Raw genomic sequence first — 17,372 nt, 5'->3', positions numbered from 1 at the left:
GGCTGACCCTCTTAGTGGGTAGTGGGTAGAGCATGGGCTTCCTCCCCACCCTCCAAGTCCCAGCTCCTTTGGCCCAGGATCCACTGCCACTCTAGACCAGGGAGTTGGGGAATGGAAGGCCAGCTCTGCACCTTCAGTTGTGGCCCTGGGCGAGCTGCTACAGCCCTGGGACCTCCATTTCCTCACCTGTAAAATGGGCCTGGAGGGAGGGGGACTGACACCATGGCAGCAAAGAGGGCAGGGCCTGGCACGTATGAGATGCCCCACAGATGAGGGTTCTCCCACTTCCTCTGCTGTACCTGCCAGGTGGCAGCCACGGCTTAGGCACATTTCCGAGGCTTCCCAGAAAAATGCCCCGAACAATAACTGGGAACATGAACTGACTAGAAAACACTGGATCTTAGAGGGTCATGTTACTGAACGACTTGTGGGCGGGGTGGGGGGTGGAGGGGTGTGAGTGGGAATAAGAAGTAGAGCAAGACCCTGGCTCAGAGACAGTGTGGGGGAAGCTGCCTTCCCAGCCCCCTCACTGGACCTGCATGAGGGAAGCCCAGAGTGTGTGATACAGTTCGGGGGGTGGTGGTGGTGGTGGGTGGGTATTGAGGGGAAGAAGGGAGGAGGTGACAAGGCCGGGGTTCCTGTATCAGTACCCCTGACAGCTTTCAGGGCTGCCTTGGACATATTAGCTTGCCTGTCAGAGCTTCAGTTTTCCTTTCCGTAAAATGGGGATGGTGATAAACATCTTATCCTCTTGTACATAAATAATATAACAGCACATACTGGAAAAGGTGATGAGGTGGAGGCAGGCGGAAGGTGAGTTTAGGCCTCATGCAAGCCTTTACTCAACAGGACAGGGTTCCTACTGTCAGTAGCACCAGGAGCTGAGATTCACCACACAGCCTCCCCGGCCCCCATTCCACTACTGCATTGGTTCTCAAATCATCGTTCCCAGATCAGCAGCAACAGCATCTCCTAGAAACCTGTTAGCAATGCACGTTCCCGGGCTGCACCCCAGACCAATGGAATCAGAAACTCTGGGGGTATGATCTGTGCTTTAACAAACTCTCCGGGAGACTCTGACACCTCCAGGATCCACCTCCTGCTCCAGAGAAACTTCCTCCCACGGACTCATCTCCCCATTCCCTGGCTCCCAGAAGGCTGTTAGGAAGGAGTCACCATGGAGAAAGGTCATTAAATAGTAAAGAGATCCTATAATTAGTTAATGACACCACAGGCTCCTGAAAGGGAGACAGAAGGAGGGTCAAAAGTCCTCACTGAAGAGGAAAAGCAGCCCATTTGTCTGACTCTCTCTTTCTGTCTCTTACACACACACACACACACACACACACACACACACAAGCACCGGCCCCTTCCTTCTATGGTGCTACCTAGCACCAAGGGACACAATGCCCTCTTTTTCTCTGGTGGGGCTGGAGCTAAGTTTGGGGGTACATTCTGGTGGGTATTGGGGAAAAGGTCTTGTCTTGAGAACTGGTCCTCAGACCATGAGTTTATTTATATATTTTTTAATTTATTCATGAGGGACACACAGAGAGAGGCAGAGACACAGGCAGAGAGAGAAGCAGGCTCCATGCAGGGAGCCCGATGCAAGACTCGATCCCAGGACCAGTGGATCATGACCTGAGCCGAAGGCAGACGCTCAACCACTGAGCCACCTAGGTGCCCCCGGACCATGAGTTTAAAAGCCACTTCCAGGAATTCACTCCATGGAGAGTATTAGATTTGAGCACAAGATATATGTATGGACGAGGTGGTCACTATAGTGATGTGGAAGCTAATGAAAAATTCAAAATGGCCTAAATGTGTGCCAGTAGGAGAATGCTAAACTGGGTCACGGTAGATCCACATAGTGTGACACTACAGATCTGGGAAACACACTGTGGAAGAATACTGAATATCACGGAACAATCCTCCTTCTGCAGTGTTAACCTCCCTCTACAGTGTTAACCTAGAGCAGGAAGTGGTTCATATGGTATAATCCCAACTGTGTGTGTGTGTGCATGCACGCGCCCATTTGGTTCAACTAGAGACAATGGTTTTTAAACAGTTGACAGAAATACCTCTTTCCTACATCAGAACCACTGGCCTGGGGTGGCCTCTGCTACAAGAGGGGCTTGCTCTCCCCAGAGAGCGTCCACATTCCACAGGGACATCATCTCAATGAGCATGATCAGGACCATGAGTGGAAGCTACCGGAGGATGAATTTGCTCAGATTCTATACCATATTTTTTTTTAAGTCAGATCTGGGCAGAGATGAAAGATAGTGAGTTCTCCAAGCCTTTAGGTATGGGAGCAAAGGCTGGATCCTGTCCAACAGACTCGATAGGTAGTGACACAACACTACAATCCCGTTGGGGTAAACACAAGCCCCTGAGTTCCACGCTAGGCCAAGAACACTCAGGTCAAAGCTGGGCTCAGACAGTCCCATTGAGGATGGAGCACCCTGAAGCCTAAGGCCCTCCTGACCCCCGGAGCTGTGGGCAGCCCTGGAAATCTCCTTCACCCCGGATCAGAGTCCTCTGTCTCTGGTGGCAGGAGCAGCCTTCACATCATTCTCTGGGGTTCCCTGAGGATGCACACTGCGTGTGTGCGTGTGGGCGGGGGGGGACTGCTCAGCAGCTCGCCCAGACCCATTGCCTCATTGAATCCTCCCACAGGCGAGCCATGAGGAGGGTTATCACCAACCACCCCAAAGTCCACGAGGAAGGAAACCAAGGTTGTGAGCCGTTGAGACACTCACCCAAAGGCGAGCAGAGGGAGGAGGAGGAGCTGGCCCGTACCTAGGTCCCCTACTTGCAGCTTGCCCCCTAGGGACTTCTGAGAGGCACCATTTGGGTAGTGTGCTCTACAGCCTCCTGGCCCACGGGGAGCCCGTGCTCCACCCCGCCAGGAGAGGGGCTTGGGCGGCCTCGCCCAGAGCCTCCGAATGTCCAGTGCAGCCAGACCCACACGCCCTCCTAACCCCCCTGACTCCTCTGCTGTGTGCTCACCCGAGGTCAGCGAGGGGGGTTGTCTCTGTGACCCACAGGGACCCAAGGTTCTAGCCACCCACTCACGTCCCCCCCACCCCCGCCCTCCAGCTAAAGTTTCTATTTCCTCTACACACCCGGGGCGTCTTACAGGGCAACAACATCCTAATAAACCATCTCCTAAAACAGCGAGCGCGAGAGTGACTTCTCCAACTGTAGTAGAATTATTCATGGTGTATCGGGATTATTAGCAACGACAAGTTAACATGTATTGAGCGCTTCCTGTATACCTGGCATCATTCAAAGCGCCTTATAGTAGTCACCAGGGGAACATATATTCCCCTCTCCACTTGTTTCCCTAAGGAGGGACCTCTACCGGGAGGGCACCTCGGGACTCGCTCCGCCCCCTCCCTTAACTTCCTGGACCCCAACAGAGGCTTCTGTGATTGGCTCGCCGGGAGACGCACCGCGCATGCCCTGCGGGGCCCCGCCCCCCCCCCCCCCCCCCCCCCCGAGCCAGGCTGCCTGCAGGCGGCGTTCCATCTGCGCCGCCCTGTGCTGCTGCCACCTGCTCCTGCAGGGAGGCTGGCCCCTGCCCAGCGCCGCCTGTGACCGGACAGGCAACTCTGCCAGTTCGAGGGCAGACGGTCAGCAAGCCCTCTGGGCCCCGGATCTGAAGCCACGTTCCCCGGCCAGCCTGCTCAGTGTGGACGCTGCCTGTCGGAGCCCCAGCTCTGTCTGTGGTCTGTTTCCATTGGGTTCCAAATTCAGAAGAGGGAGCTCTAAAATCTCACCGTGTGTTAGGGACCTTTAACCCTCACAGCACCGCCCTGAATTGGATATCATCATCATCGTCATCATCATCATCATCGTCATCATCTCTATTTTACACACGAGGAAATTAAGCCCTCCGGTGTCCAGGCCTGTTGGAAAGCTTTCTAAACAGGCAGCGCTCAGGGTGCATGGCCCCCAGGATGGAAGTTGGAGGACACCTCCAAGCACATCTGCCTCTTGTCTCCCAGGCTCTGAGGCCAGCAGGCATAGCCACTCCCTCCACAGACACTCCTTCAGTCTTGCGGCTTGGCAAATTGATACTCACTTCAAACCAATACTGGCCCCTTTTGGGGGAAAAAACAAAAACAAAAACGATTTATTAACAACAAAAACCTGAATGTGATTCCAAGTTCAAATAATACATTTCTGTTTAAATATGTATAGTAGTTGCTCGACAGCTCTATTGTGTGTGTTCCTTCTTTCTTGAGCATAAGAATATGAAATCATTGCAGAAGATTCAGAAAATTGGGAATAATAAAAAAAAATAAAAGTCTGTAATCTGATCTGTATAATCCCATTGTTGTGTAATTAAATGTACTTATTCATCTACTTTTCAGCCTTGAGTGCAGTCGTGGGGTGGGGGCAGCTCTGCCATTCTGTGTCTGCAGTGACCCCATGGCAGCACCAGGACCTGCCCACCTACAGTGGCTGTCTGTCTCCATGCAGGAGAATGGGCTGGGCACCCAGAGTCCTTCTGAATAAAGCTCTGCGACTACGCACCGTGACATCACATGCGCCTCACTTACAAAAGCTAATTGCAGCAAATGCAGGATAATAGTTAATAGTTTTGTAGCCAGAGAAAGGCTGTAACTTGGCCAAGGTCACATGGCAAGTAAAGGACGGGCTGGGGTCTCCTGATCCTCACACTCAGGCTATTCACCAAGCTTTCATACCCCCAGAGATTTAAATCCTGCTTCCTATTAATAATAGCACTACCAAAGCCGGCTGATATATATATAATATAATATAATATATAGTATATATAATATTATATATACTATATAATATATTACTACATTATATATATTATATTATATTACTATATTATATATATTAGCATTTACTATGTGCCAGGCACCTATCATGAGTGCTTCACATATATTAATTCATATCATTCTCAACAACCCCATGAGGTAAATACTATTATGATTTCCATTTTAGATCCTGAAATGAGGCGCTAAGACACTTGCCACAGGTCTCATCCAGCAGGTAAGCTGCAGAGGCAGGAATCATCCTTAGGCAGTTTGGTTTGTGACATTGCTTATGGTTCTTTCCCAATTTGGGCCAACCCCAGCTGGACTCCCAGGCCGACTTCTGGAGCACTTACTGCCCAAAGAATAAGAAAATCAACCTAGAGAGTCACATCCCTAGACGAAGTCACTGTACAACTTCACAGCAGAGCCAGGACTGAACCCAGGCTTCCTCACACCCAGACTCCAGCACTGTGTCCACACGCCTGCATCAGCTCTATAAGCCAAGGTCCAGAAACAACTTCTGTCCCAGATCACCCCTCAATACAAGAAAGAAAGTCAGGCACAGCGTCCAAAGGAGAGCCAGAAGCCCCCACTGTGGGGAGAGAAGCCAGAGGGGAGAGTGAGTTAAATACCTGGTGGCCTGCAAAGAGACTGTCAGGGCTGGGCCTCCCAGAGGGCAGTAGCACCTTCCACAAATAACTGCTGACCAAGTCAGGGTTCACTAAGGGTCAAAGCAGCCCCTTCACTAGGCTGGAACCAGAGGAAGTCGGGCTGTTCCCCTCTCAGAAGGGGAAAGGCCAGGCCTCACAACGGAAGCTGAAGCCCTACCCCAAGCAGTCCCAGACCAGCCAAACCATGCTCGCCTCCCTGGACCCAGGTTCCAGGAGCAGGATGGGCAGACTTGAAGGACAAGGCACAGGCATCCAGACCCTGCTTCCCAGCTCCACTTTTGCCAAGGAGTCACCAAGGATCTGGCACCGAGCTGGGTCCTGCTGGGCCACCCTGAGGAGAATCACTTACTTATTCATTCGACCATCATTTCCTGAGGAGCCCGCTGTGTGCCAGGCCTTGTGCCAGGAGTCAAGGAAACAAGGATGGACAAGGCAGTCCCTGCCTGGGAGGGTTCACGGAGACACTCCATATGCCACAAAACAGCAACGGAAGAAGAGGAAAGGACTCAGTGTAGACAAGCCCAGAGGAGGGAGGAGGGAAAGGAAGGGTTCAGAGAAATCTGCCATCCACATTCAGACCTACTCACCCTCAGAAAGCCTGGGGTCACACGGAAGAGGCACCTGCTCTGTGTCATTTTACTCTCCCACCACCCTATGAGGTTGTTCCCATCTTCCAATTTACAAATTCAGAAACTGAGGCTCAGAAAGGGTCACAGTCACAAAGCTCGGAAGGGGCAGCATCCAGATGCTAGCTCGAGTCCACAGCTTTTTGCCATCAGGCCCTGACACCTCCCTAATCTACAGGCAGGCGGAGGTAGGTGACGTTGCTCCAGGTAGGGTGAGTGAAGGTAAGGGGGTGGGCGCGATTATTGCACGTGTGAGCGGAGTCGCCCAGTTCACCCTGGGTGCGTGTGTGCATATGTGTGTGCATGTGCTCACACGTGCCCTACTTTGCCAACAACAGATCCCAGGCCACATAACTTCCTAAAAGCCAAGTAACTTACAGGCGTGTGCACAACAGAGAAGGGAAGCCCAGAGAGAAGGAACATATCAGGGGTCACATAGCCTGGAAACGGCAGAGTTGGAACTAACCCCAAGAACCAGAATACAGGCCTCTTCTCTTTCAGCTGCTTCTCCATGTCAGCACACAGTGAATCAGCTGCTGACAGGAAAACCAAAGTGTAGGGGGATCCCCAGGGGTGAGTCAGGAACCAGCCAGCCCCCAGACACCAACTGGGCCTGCTACAGAGGTCCTGAGCCTGTGGTTGGCTCCTGACAGGCAGCTTCAGGAGGAGACATGGGGAGGAGGGAAGCGACACATACCACACTGCTCCTTATGTTTACCTCTGGGCTTCCCTCCTGGCTCCTCAGATCCAGGCTTAGAGGAGGGGAAGCCGGTGGGCAGGGCAGTTCCTGCTGAGATTAAACAGACCCCCCAAGCCCTGGCCCCATCCTGTCCCACAGAGAGGACCAGGCTCTTCCCTCCCCCACCCCCACCTCTCACTGGGCCAACTTCTGACTGTTTGATGCTCTTGATTAAATCATAACCGCCCCCTTGGAGCTTCCCATGGGGTGGAAGAAGTGACTATAATGGTTTGGATCAAGGGGTCAAGGCCAAGCCAAAACCAGGGGGTGCCAGCTGGCCCCAGATGCTCCAAACCCAGAAGAATGCATAGGGCTTGGATCTGCTCAGCCTTGGGCCCGGAGGGGTAAGTGAAGGTAAGGGGGTGGGCGCAATTATTACACGTGTGAGAGGAGTCACTCAGTTCACCCTGGGTGCGTGTGTGCATCTTCAGGTGGCACAGGACTGGGTCCCCAGGGTGGGGAGGAATGAGAAGGAGGAGGAGCTTCCAGGCAATGGCCCAAAGTCTGAAGATTCAAGAGAAGGGGCTGCCCCACATTGTTGACATTTCAGAAGAGCCAACCAAAATTCACTCCCCACATATGGGAAATTTCCGTCCCCACCAGCTAGCTTTCACCCCAGCCCTCCCTGGGCTATAGCCAGGAGGCGGAGAGGCACAGGCACTGCTCCCCGTCCACCCTGCTCTCAAACCCACCAACTGACTGGTGCAAGCTCCCACCACTTGGCCTGGATGCTCCCCCCCTTCATGGGTAAGCACAGGGCCTCCTTGGGCGGCTCCTTCCCTATCACTCCATAGCATGCATCACCCTCCGCAGCACCTCTGAGCCCCTGCTATGCACCAGGGTTGAGGCTGGATGGGGGAATAGGAAGAAAAACAGGTCATACGTGGGGATCCTCTCTCTGCTCTCTACATTGCCCTGGCTCTCGTCCCACCCCTCTGATGCTGCCTCTTCCTTCACTCCCAGCAGCAGACATCCCCACAGGCCTGCAGGCCCCTCCTTCCCCATCACCATAGCTATGGGATCATTCTCCCTTGACCGCTGGGCCCCTCACCCCAGCACATCTAGCAGGCTGCTTTCCTAAAGTGCCCCTCTGATTATGTCACTCCCTAGCTCAAAAACCTTCAGTGGCTCTCACTGTCTACACATCAGATCCAAACATCTCCCCTTGGCATTGAAGGCCTTCCATGAGTTGATCCAACCTACCGTCCCCCCTTCACATCCCTGCGCCATCCCAGTCCTTTGGGTGGAAGGGATCAGCCTAGCAGTTGCTTAAAAATTCCCTGAACGCCTTGACCCTGTGCTTTTGCCTAGGTATTTTCCTCTGCCCAAAGCTTTCACTGGAGCTGAGGAAACCTTCCCAATTCTTAAGACACTTCTCCCCTGCCCCGCACACCCCCCCCCCCCGCCTCCCCGCCGCCAGATTTTACCTCATCCATGAAAGTTCCCTATAATCCTTTTTTCCCTTTGTCTCCTATCAGAGTCCCTGGTATCCCTTCCCAGAAGGTCAGCAACTGAAGATGGGGGCAGTGTGTCATCCTTCGTCATTCATCATGTGGGCTGGAGGGGTGTGGGGAAGACTTCCCAGTATTGGCTTAGTAAGTACTGTCTGAAATGCACATCTTCTCCTCCCCCCACGGGCCTCACACCTACTGACCCTCTTCCTCCCCACAACACCACACTCTAATCTTACACTGTTTACATGCTTAGACAGGGGAGTCTGTGGCCCCAAGCTAATCCAAGCCCAACCAGGACTTGGGAGCCCAGGCAGAAACTCTTGCTCCTGTCACCAGGACTAGGAAGCCCCTCCCCCCTCTCCCTACCCTGGTTTCTCTAGGGTCTCACTGCTTTTAAGCACCCTCCCCTCCCAGAGGCATACACACTATCTCCTCCATATAGTGCAGCTTGCAGTCCCATACTACTTTCTAGCTGGTTCCATCTCCCCAGGGCATTCAGGGAGCTGACATGCAGCACCCCCAGTCTTTCTTCTTCAGTGCCCCGCCTTGACTGAACAGGTAATAGGCGCCCACACTGACCCTCACCTTCACCTCAAGCCAAGTGTTCAGTGGAATAGCTGGGTCCCAGACACCAGAGCAGTACAGACTCATGAAATCTCATCTGGCCCCAAGCCCTGGGTGTGTGTTATCTTCCCCAGCAGGAGCCTGGTGGGGGTGGGGGAGCCCTCTCACTGTTGGCAACTCAAAATGAGGGCAGAGCCCAGATCTGACTAGATCACCTCTGTATCTCCTTGCACTATCTAATATAGTAGGTGCTCAGTAAACATTTTTGGGTTTACTTCACTGGATGACCGCCAGCCTCAAGCACTATTACAGAAAACTCACCCACTCTTTGGTCCAGATGACACAATCCCCAAACCTGAAATGGACAAAGTGATGCAGGTGGCAGGTGGGAATTTCTGGTCAGGAGGGGCTGCAGCCAGCCTCTGGCCCTCCAAAAACAGGCTCATTCCCAGGCAGGAAGCCAGCCCATCTCCTGCCCATCTGCATCAGAGCAGCTGTCATATAGTGCGGGCTCACTGGGTGCCTGGGACCTTGCTAAACACCGTATATGAATTATTCTGTTTAATCCTCGCTACTGCCCTTGGGTACTATCAGGACTCCCTTTTTACAGATGAGGAAACTGAAGCTTGGAGGGAGTGGAATCCTACTCGGTCTGGTACCAGAGCCTAAGATCTTGCCTGCGGAACTAGGCTGCCCAGCTTACTATGGCCCTGGCACAGGGCACCCATTACCACCAGGAACAGAAACCTCCAGCCCAATGAACTAACCCCGAGCATGCAGCAAGAGCCCTGGGCCCTGGGCTTGACTCTGGGCCCAGAGTTTGGTGGGGTTTTCCCTGCTTTCCCCAAAACCCAACCCACCTCCCATAAGAAGTTGTCCCCTGGTTTCCAACCAGGGCCTCTCAGGCCAGCTCACCTGGAAATGCCCCAGGAAGGGGACAAAAGCCCCGCTGAGGCTGGGAGTCTTTAGTCTTAGGGGGATCTCAGCATTGGGAGGAAGGGGAGACTGACATTTCCCTGCTTTAGGCCGCTTCCCCAGGGCTTGTGGGTTCAAGCCCCAACCGAGGAACTGGTGTGAGCTTTAAAGTACTCCGCTTACCGATCCAGGAGAGTTCACTTGGCTCAGTGCCACTCGGCAGGGAGAGCTAGGCAGCGCGTGTATACCTGTGGCTCTCACCTGCCAGCCCTCGCCTTCCGGGGTTTTTGTGGGAAAGGGCACCAGAGCACGTAGTTCACCAGGCTCAGCCTCCGGGTTTATGGAACCCGAGAAGTCCAGAGCAGGGCGGGGAGGGCCGGGCCCGGGGCCGCCCAGCTGGTGGACGACGGAGCCGAACTGGGGGATCAGAACTCGGGGCCTTAGGCTCCTGTTCACCCACCAGCTGCTCCGTGGCCCTGTCACTTGCTCCGAGAGAGCTGCCCGAGCCGTGCCCGGCAGGGGTGACGAAAACTGGCTTCGCTGCGGTCCGTCCGGCCGGCCTCCCCCCTGCCGCTCACCTGCTGGCTGCGCTGTGTGCTCGGCGCCGCAGGCCCGCCGCGCCCGCTCGCCCCGTCCGCGTCCGACTGTGCTCGCCGGTCCCACTGGCGGCCGTCGGGGATCGCAGCGGCCGGGCCAGGCCCCGCCCCCCGGAGGACACGCCCCGCCTCGGCCCCGGCCCCGGCCCCGCCCCCGCCCGCGGGAGAGCCCGGCCGGGGGCCCGACCTGGCCCCGCCCACCAGGCCTCCCTCGGAGAGGCTCGCCGGCCCCGCCCCGGCCCCGCCCCCCGCAGGCTCCGCCCCGCAGGCCCCGCCCCCGCAGGCCCCGCCCCCGCCCGCCTCCTGGGCTCCGTTCTCCGCGCCCCTCCCGCACCCTGCGGGGCTGCAGCCTGGCTCCCCGCCCGCCCGGGCCGCGCTCCAGCCCCGGCTGCGAGGGGAGCCCCACTCACAGTCCCGCCCCTTCGGGGCCCCCCTCGTCCGCCCCAGCGCCCCCCCCGCCCCCCCAGACCCTCCCGCCGCCCCGCCGGGGTCGCGCTCTCCCCCGGCCTCCCGCGCCCGCCCCAGGCGCGCCCTTCTCCGCCCCAGCGCCTCCCTAATCCTGCTCTGCCCTGCCAACCCCCACCCGGGGCGGCGGCCTCCGGCCCCCAAGCTGGCATTCCTGGGCGGGTGTATCCGGGTGCGACCCGGGCGGCGTGGGAGCGGTTTGCGTTCCAACTCCCGGCCTTTATCAGCAGGCGGCCTGGGCCCAGGCGGTTTTCGAAAATACTAACAACTACCACTGACTGGGCTCTCGCCAGCGGCCGGGCTCTATGCCAAGCCATGTTAAAAGGACTGGCCCTTAAATTCGCACGACTCAAGCCATGGGACTCCTGTTGCGCCCATTTTTTGGATGAACTACCTGAGACTCAGAGAAGGGGAGTCATGGCCTCTTGAGTCCCAGGCTAGCGGGGAGCAGGATCCGGCCCCAAGTCCAGAATCACAAGCTCCTCGCTGCCCCCGCCTGCCTGGACTGGCCCCTGGAGAAGTGGCCCTGGCCAGCCAGCTGTTGGGGCTGTACTCAGCAGGCTGCCCGAGGTGGGAAAGGACGCGTGGGTTGATGAGGCAGGTAGCAGGAGGAGCTGCTGGCCTGAGCCCCAGAAGCTGGTTTTCTCTCTTAAGAAGTGAGTCAGAATTAAGATGGGCTGCAAAGATCTCCAGAGGGCTGGGCTGTGGTGCCAGGACCTGCATCCCAGCCCTCCGCACTCCCAGACCCCAGGCAGGAACCAGCCTCAGGCAGCTTTCCTCCTTAAGACCAGGACCATTCACCTTGCAGCTGACAAAGCTCTTTAACTCCCATTATCTCATTGGCATCTCACAAAGGACGCCATTGTGGGGAGGGTATGATTATGCCCATTTTGCCTGGGTGGAGTAGGGTGGGGAGCTGGATCCCAGCCCAGCATGGTGGTTCCCAAAGCATGGTCCTTGGATCTACAGCAGCAGCAGCAGCATCTGGGAACTTGTTAGGACTATGTGTTTTGGAACCCCATTCTAGACGGACTGAGTGGGAAACTCTGGGGTAAGAGCCTAGCAATTTGTTTTTAACAAGGCCTCTAGGTGATTCCAAATCACAAGCAAGTTTGAGAACCACTGTTGGGCATAATGGTGAAGAAGTTAGAGTGGTCTGAGAATCACGAAAACTGGGTAGCATCCTGGGAGCCTGGTGACCCAAGGCAAGGTACTGAACTTCTCTGGGAGAAGCCTGTACTTGGGAATAAGAATATCCGTCATGACAGTGGCTGTTGAGGATTAAACATGGTAGCGTTCATGAAATGTTTGCCCACTCTTGCACACTGTGCATGCTCAATACACATTCTCTTTCCAGTAAAAAGTCTTCCTTATAGAATCTTCACACCAAGTTAGGGGAGTGAGTCTGGGGGATCTTTAAACCTAGCAGTGTCCACACTGATGTCCTTCCCATAGAGGGACACCATCTTTCCGGCAAGGCGCCAGAGCTTAGCAAGCTCCTGAATGATGCTGGTCCAGGGACCACTTTCAGGACCAGTGTGCTACTCTTGGATTGGGTTCCTAGTCAACCCATGCAAAATGGGCATAGAATACCCTCCTCTTCTACCCTATCTCATGTCCCTCCCCTCAAGCTGAGGGTATATGATGGTGATTGGCACTTGGCAAAACAGCTGGATCACATCAGTCCCTCCCTTCCCCTCCAGGCAGACTTTCACTCACAAGAGTCCCATCTGCTACCCCTTCTGGTCTGTCACTCCACATTAGAGATAGTGGCAGCTGTGGCAACACGGAGGGGCCATCCGCAGGCAGATTTTAGAATCTCTGCCATACTCTCCTACCACCCTCTGCAGTTCCTCCATGGTGCCACAGCTGCCACTATCTCTAGAGGAGCTCAGGGTCTAATGGTCCTGTTCCACAGAACTCCCCTAACATGTTAATATAAGACTGGGCCCCACATACCTTACATTTCAACATTTACTAGACTATAAAATAAAATGTTTATCCTCCTACCTTGAGAAATATTCTTTAAAATGACCAAGAGGGCCATGCTCAAATTTAGAATTCTCAGACTCCTTAGAATTCTGTGCAGGAACGAGGCAGTGTGGGGTGAGTTAGCCCTGACCCCTCCACTCTCAGCCCATCCACTCAGATTCTTTTCCCAGCCCCATGTCTGTCCTGTGCATACAAGTGGCCTAGGACTTAGGACCTCAGCCCACGTGCCCAAGCTCTGTCCACACTTCTTACCCACAGCTACCACCCAGTCACCCCTCTATGGGTGCTTCTGTCCTCTCAGAAGGATGGATCTGAAGGAGTTGCATATTGGAACCACTTAGGCATACATGTGTAGGGTTTTGGATATCTGAAGCACAACTGTGGAAGGCAATGGGGTGTAAGTTCTGAGTGGACACAGGTGGCGCTCTTGCCTGGGCCTATGAATGGCCCTGCTGCTTGTCCCTGTCTCCCCAACACCTAGCACACTGCCTGGTACATACTGGAAGTTTAAGTCATTGAGGAGAGGGGTGTCTGAATTATTTACTAAGATATCAAATTAGCTTGGTCTCCCAGCAGCAGACAGGCTTTGTCATGATTTGCCTTGGCCATTTGCTTCTAGCGAGAGACAACTTCCTCCTTTTGGAGAATTCCTTGGTCCATTCCAGAAGTGAAGCCAAGAGTTTGGGAGGTGGGAAAAGGAGCAAGAAGAACTACCCTAGAAAGACTTGAGAGAAGTTATCAAATGGCCAACTTGGAGGTAGGGGAGATGGTGATATGGCAAGACCTTAAAAGGCTCGGGGCACCTGGGTGGCTCAGTCAGTTAGGTGTCCAACTCTTAATTTTGGCTCAGATCATGATCTTGTGGTCATGAGATCAAGCCCCGCAATGGGCTCCATGCTGAGCATGGAGTCTGTTTGATATTCTTTCTCTCCCTCTGCCCTCCCTTCCTCCCCTGCTTGTGCTCTGTCTCAAAAAAAAAAAAAAAAAAAAGGAGTATGGCTTTGCAGGTCCCAGCCTCTGAGATGATTCCCCCATCCCAAAGGTGGCACAGGAGCTGCAAAGCAGAAGACCTGAAGGTCCTTGTGGTCAAGAAAGTTGGTATCAGAGTCTTGTTGGTACCCAGGTACCCAGGCCTAGGTAAGGCTCTAAGACTTTTACACAACTCTGGGAGGAGGGAAGGAGGGAAGAGTGGTGTGTCTGTTTCCTATTGCTCTGTAACAAACCACCCAATCATTTATATGGCTCATAGATCTGCAATTTGGGGCAGGTTCACTGGGGAAGGCTTATCTCTGTTCTACGAAATGTCAGCTGGTTCATTTGGAGGTGGAGGATCCTTTACAGATTGGGGCTCTCACATGGCTAGCAAGTTGGTGCTAGATGCTAGCTGGGAACTCAGCTAGAACTGTGGATCAAAACCTCAGTTCTTCTCCATGAGGCCTCTCTGCAGGCTGCTGTGGCTTCCTCACTGCAAGATAGCTGGGTTTCTTTCTTCTTCTTTTTATTTTTTTTAATATTTTATTTATTTATTTGTTCATGAGGGACACACAGAGAGAGGCACAGACATGGGCAGAGGGAGAAACAGGCTCCCTGCAGGGAGCCCGATGCGGGCCTCCATCCCAGGACCCTGGGGTCATAACCTGAGCCAAAGGCAGATGCTCAACCACTGAGCCACCCAGGTGTCCCCAGGCAGCTGGGTTTCAAGAGCAAACAGAGAACAAGGTAGGAGCACATGGGATTTTCTGACCTAGCATCCGAAGCCATGTAGCCTCACTTCCTCTATATTTTATTAGTGGGGGCATTCACAAAGGCCCAGCCTCAAGGAGGAGAGACAGGAGAGGAGACATAATCTCCTTCTCTTGATGAGGGGGTGGCAAAGTTCTAGAAGAGACTGCAGGAGAGAAAATACTGTCACAGCCATCTTTGGAAAATACAATCTGCACCAAGTGGGTCCTCAGAATAAGGGGAGAGTTTCCTCTGGTGGGAACTGAATGTCTGAATGAAGCCGATTTAAAGAGAAAGGTGTATAATGTCTCTTGCATAACTCCTTGCACACAGATGACTCAGAAGTCCGAGGGACAATGAGTCTTGTGTGCTTGGGTTATGTAGGATCTTCCTTCCTCGGAGAGTCCTCAGAATAGAGGTTAGAGGTAAGACCCCTTTCCTCTTCATCTAGACTGTCTCTTTAAAATGGTACATTTAAATCCCATTCATTTGATCCTCTTAACAATGACTTCTGTGAGCTATAGGCTATCTCTTATGATGCCTGTTTCTAAGATGTGGAAATAGAGACCCTGAGAAGGCAAGTAACTTGCCCAAGGACATACAACTAGTCAGCGATGGAGGAAAGAGAAGTGACAGTTTGTCACCACCCCAGTTTGCTGTTGCAGAAACTGAGCCCCAGGGGAGAAGCTCAGATTGGGCAGGACCCAGGTACCCAGATTCAGAGCACCCAACCCTGAGCCTGTGTGCAGTCTATCCCTGAAGACTCACAGTGAGTTGAAGAGACCCAGCTTCCAGCCTAAGAAGCAGAAAGGATGCTGGTCCCCGGACTGCTGGGCTGTATAGTCCTTTCCTGGCACAAGTCTTGCCCCAAACTCTGTCCTCACTCAGAGAGTAGTTAATAGTAGTTTCTCAAACCGGAGTGCGTTTGACTGCACTCAGCAGGGCCACTGACCTTTACTGGCTTCTCCAAAGGACTCCTCTGGGAGGATCTGAACTCTAAGCTCAAATTTAACTCTAAATTTAACTCTAAGCTCCTTAGAGCTGGTTTGTAGCTGGGGGAGGGCCAGGCTTCCCACCTGAGAGCCTGACCCACAGCTCAGTCATTTTGTGAAAAGCATTTAGACCCCTGTTCCGATCCCCTCTTCCACCAGCCCCCTGCTACAGCTCGAGGTCTGAGGGTTAATGCCACCCAGTCCTGGCCTCGGGGGTGCTTTTGGCATGGTGGGGAGGCTGGCGTGTGAAGGGGAGCACGCTGCAGGCTTACAATGCCAATGGCAAGAGGACAACAGTCATGGCAGCCTTCATTTTTCAGGTAAGCTCTTACCATGGGCCATTAGAAAAATATAGCCACTAAAAAAATGGCTTTGACTATATTTGACTTATTTGATGACTAGCGTTTGTGAAGCACTTCACATATTATAAAGCTTTGGTTTTTTAAAAATGTTTGAGATGATTCAGTGATGTGTCCCCATCCACAATTCCCTGGATGCCTGGTTTTGTTTTGTTTTGTTTCCCTTTTCAGGCATCAGCTCAACCCTGTGGCAGGGGTTGGGCACCCCCAAACAGTCATGGGCTCACACCCTAACATATGTTAGATTATTTATTTATTATTGAGATGTATACTATTTTACTGGCCATTTTATGTATTTTGAACCACACACAGAAACAAAGTTTAAAAACACGAGACAAAAATTATGTAAAATAGGGGCACCTGGGTGGCTCAGCAGGTTAAGCGTCTGCCTTTAGCTCAGGGCATGATCCTAGGGGCCTGGGATTGAGTCCCACAATAGGCTCCCTGCTCAGCAGGAAGCCTGCTTCTCTCTCTCCCCCTGCCCCTCACCCTGCTCATTCTCTCTCTCTCTCTCCCTCTCTCTCTCTCAAATAAATAAATAAATAAATAAATAAATAAATAAATAAATAAATAAGGGGCACCTGGGTGGCTCAATGGTTGAGCATCTGCCTTCGGCTCAGGTCGTGATCCCGGGGTCCTGGGATCGAGTCCTGCATTGGGCTCCCCAGAGGGAGCCTGCTTCTCCCTTTATGTCTCTGTCTCTCTATGTGTCTCTCGTGAATAAATAGATAAAATCTTGAAAAAAAGAAAAAAGGAGAAAATCTTTAAAAAATTATTTAACATATTAACTACATACAAAAATAAAAATAAAGAATTCTAAACCTATCTCACTATTTTTTTCCTTAAATGCCAGTAGCTCACATTGTAGTCCATCTACAGTGGCCTCATACCCACTCATGCCCAAGTAAGAGTTGCTGGGGGTAGAAAAGAGAGAATGCTCCTCAGGGCAACCCTCCTTCAGTGTCTCCAGATTCTTAAAAGTCCCTAAGGAGGACAGGGAGATGCTGCAGAAAGGGGCACAGGGATGGGAACTGCCATTTTACACCTGCCAATGAGTAGAGTTGCACAAAACCAGAGTGGAATCCCTCTCTGAATCAGGCTGAGGTCAAAGAGAACACTCCTGAGGCCCAAGAAGCCAGTGGGGTACACATACTCCCCATCGTACAGTTGAGAACAGTGAGGCTCAGAGCAATGAGTTGAAAAAGCTTTGAATTTGTCACCAGCATTTCAACATTGGGAAATTTCACATAACATTTAGATTTGTGGCTTCTGTTGGAAAATAGGAAAATCCACACACCCTTCTGACAGGGCAACAGCTGGTGGGGCCTGAGTGTGGCTTCCCCTTTCACTTATTCTATATACCCTCGAGCGGACCGCAGTCCCCGCCACTCCCCATTGCCCACCCAAGGTGCTTCTCTTGTTTCTGTGAGCTGCCTGCCCTCCGTCGGCAGCTGGGTTTGCAATCCTGGGCTGGACAG

The 17,372-nt window shown here is 53.2% G+C and overlaps 1 protein-coding gene across 6 annotated transcripts in view; it reads right to left on the bottom strand.

Annotated features, from left to right (window-relative positions):
* CD82 (CD82 molecule) overlaps nucleotides 1-10,484 on the bottom strand; it is a 50,912-nt gene extending 40,428 nt beyond the window's left edge. For 2 of the 6 annotated variants that reach the window (XM_072758805.1, XM_072758804.1), the window contains exon 1: nucleotides 10,347-10,435. The gene's annotated coding sequence lies outside the window, so the exon portion shown is untranslated. Of the gene's footprint in view, nucleotides 1-9,174; nucleotides 9,204-9,951 lie in introns of those variants that run through there. The other 4 variants (XM_026004137.2, XM_072758806.1, XM_072758808.1 and 1 more) reach the window with 4 other exon arrangements.
* Nucleotides 10,485-17,372: the final 6,888 nt, after the last annotated feature.

The sequence above is a fragment of the Vulpes vulpes genome, chromosome 5, assembly GCF_048418805.1.
Source record: "Vulpes vulpes isolate BD-2025 chromosome 5, VulVul3, whole genome shotgun sequence".
NCBI classification, from domain to species: domain Eukaryota; kingdom Metazoa; phylum Chordata; class Mammalia; order Carnivora; family Canidae; genus Vulpes; species Vulpes vulpes.
The sequence above is the reverse complement of the archived record's forward strand: the minus strand, read 5'-3'. Positions and strand labels throughout refer to the sequence as shown.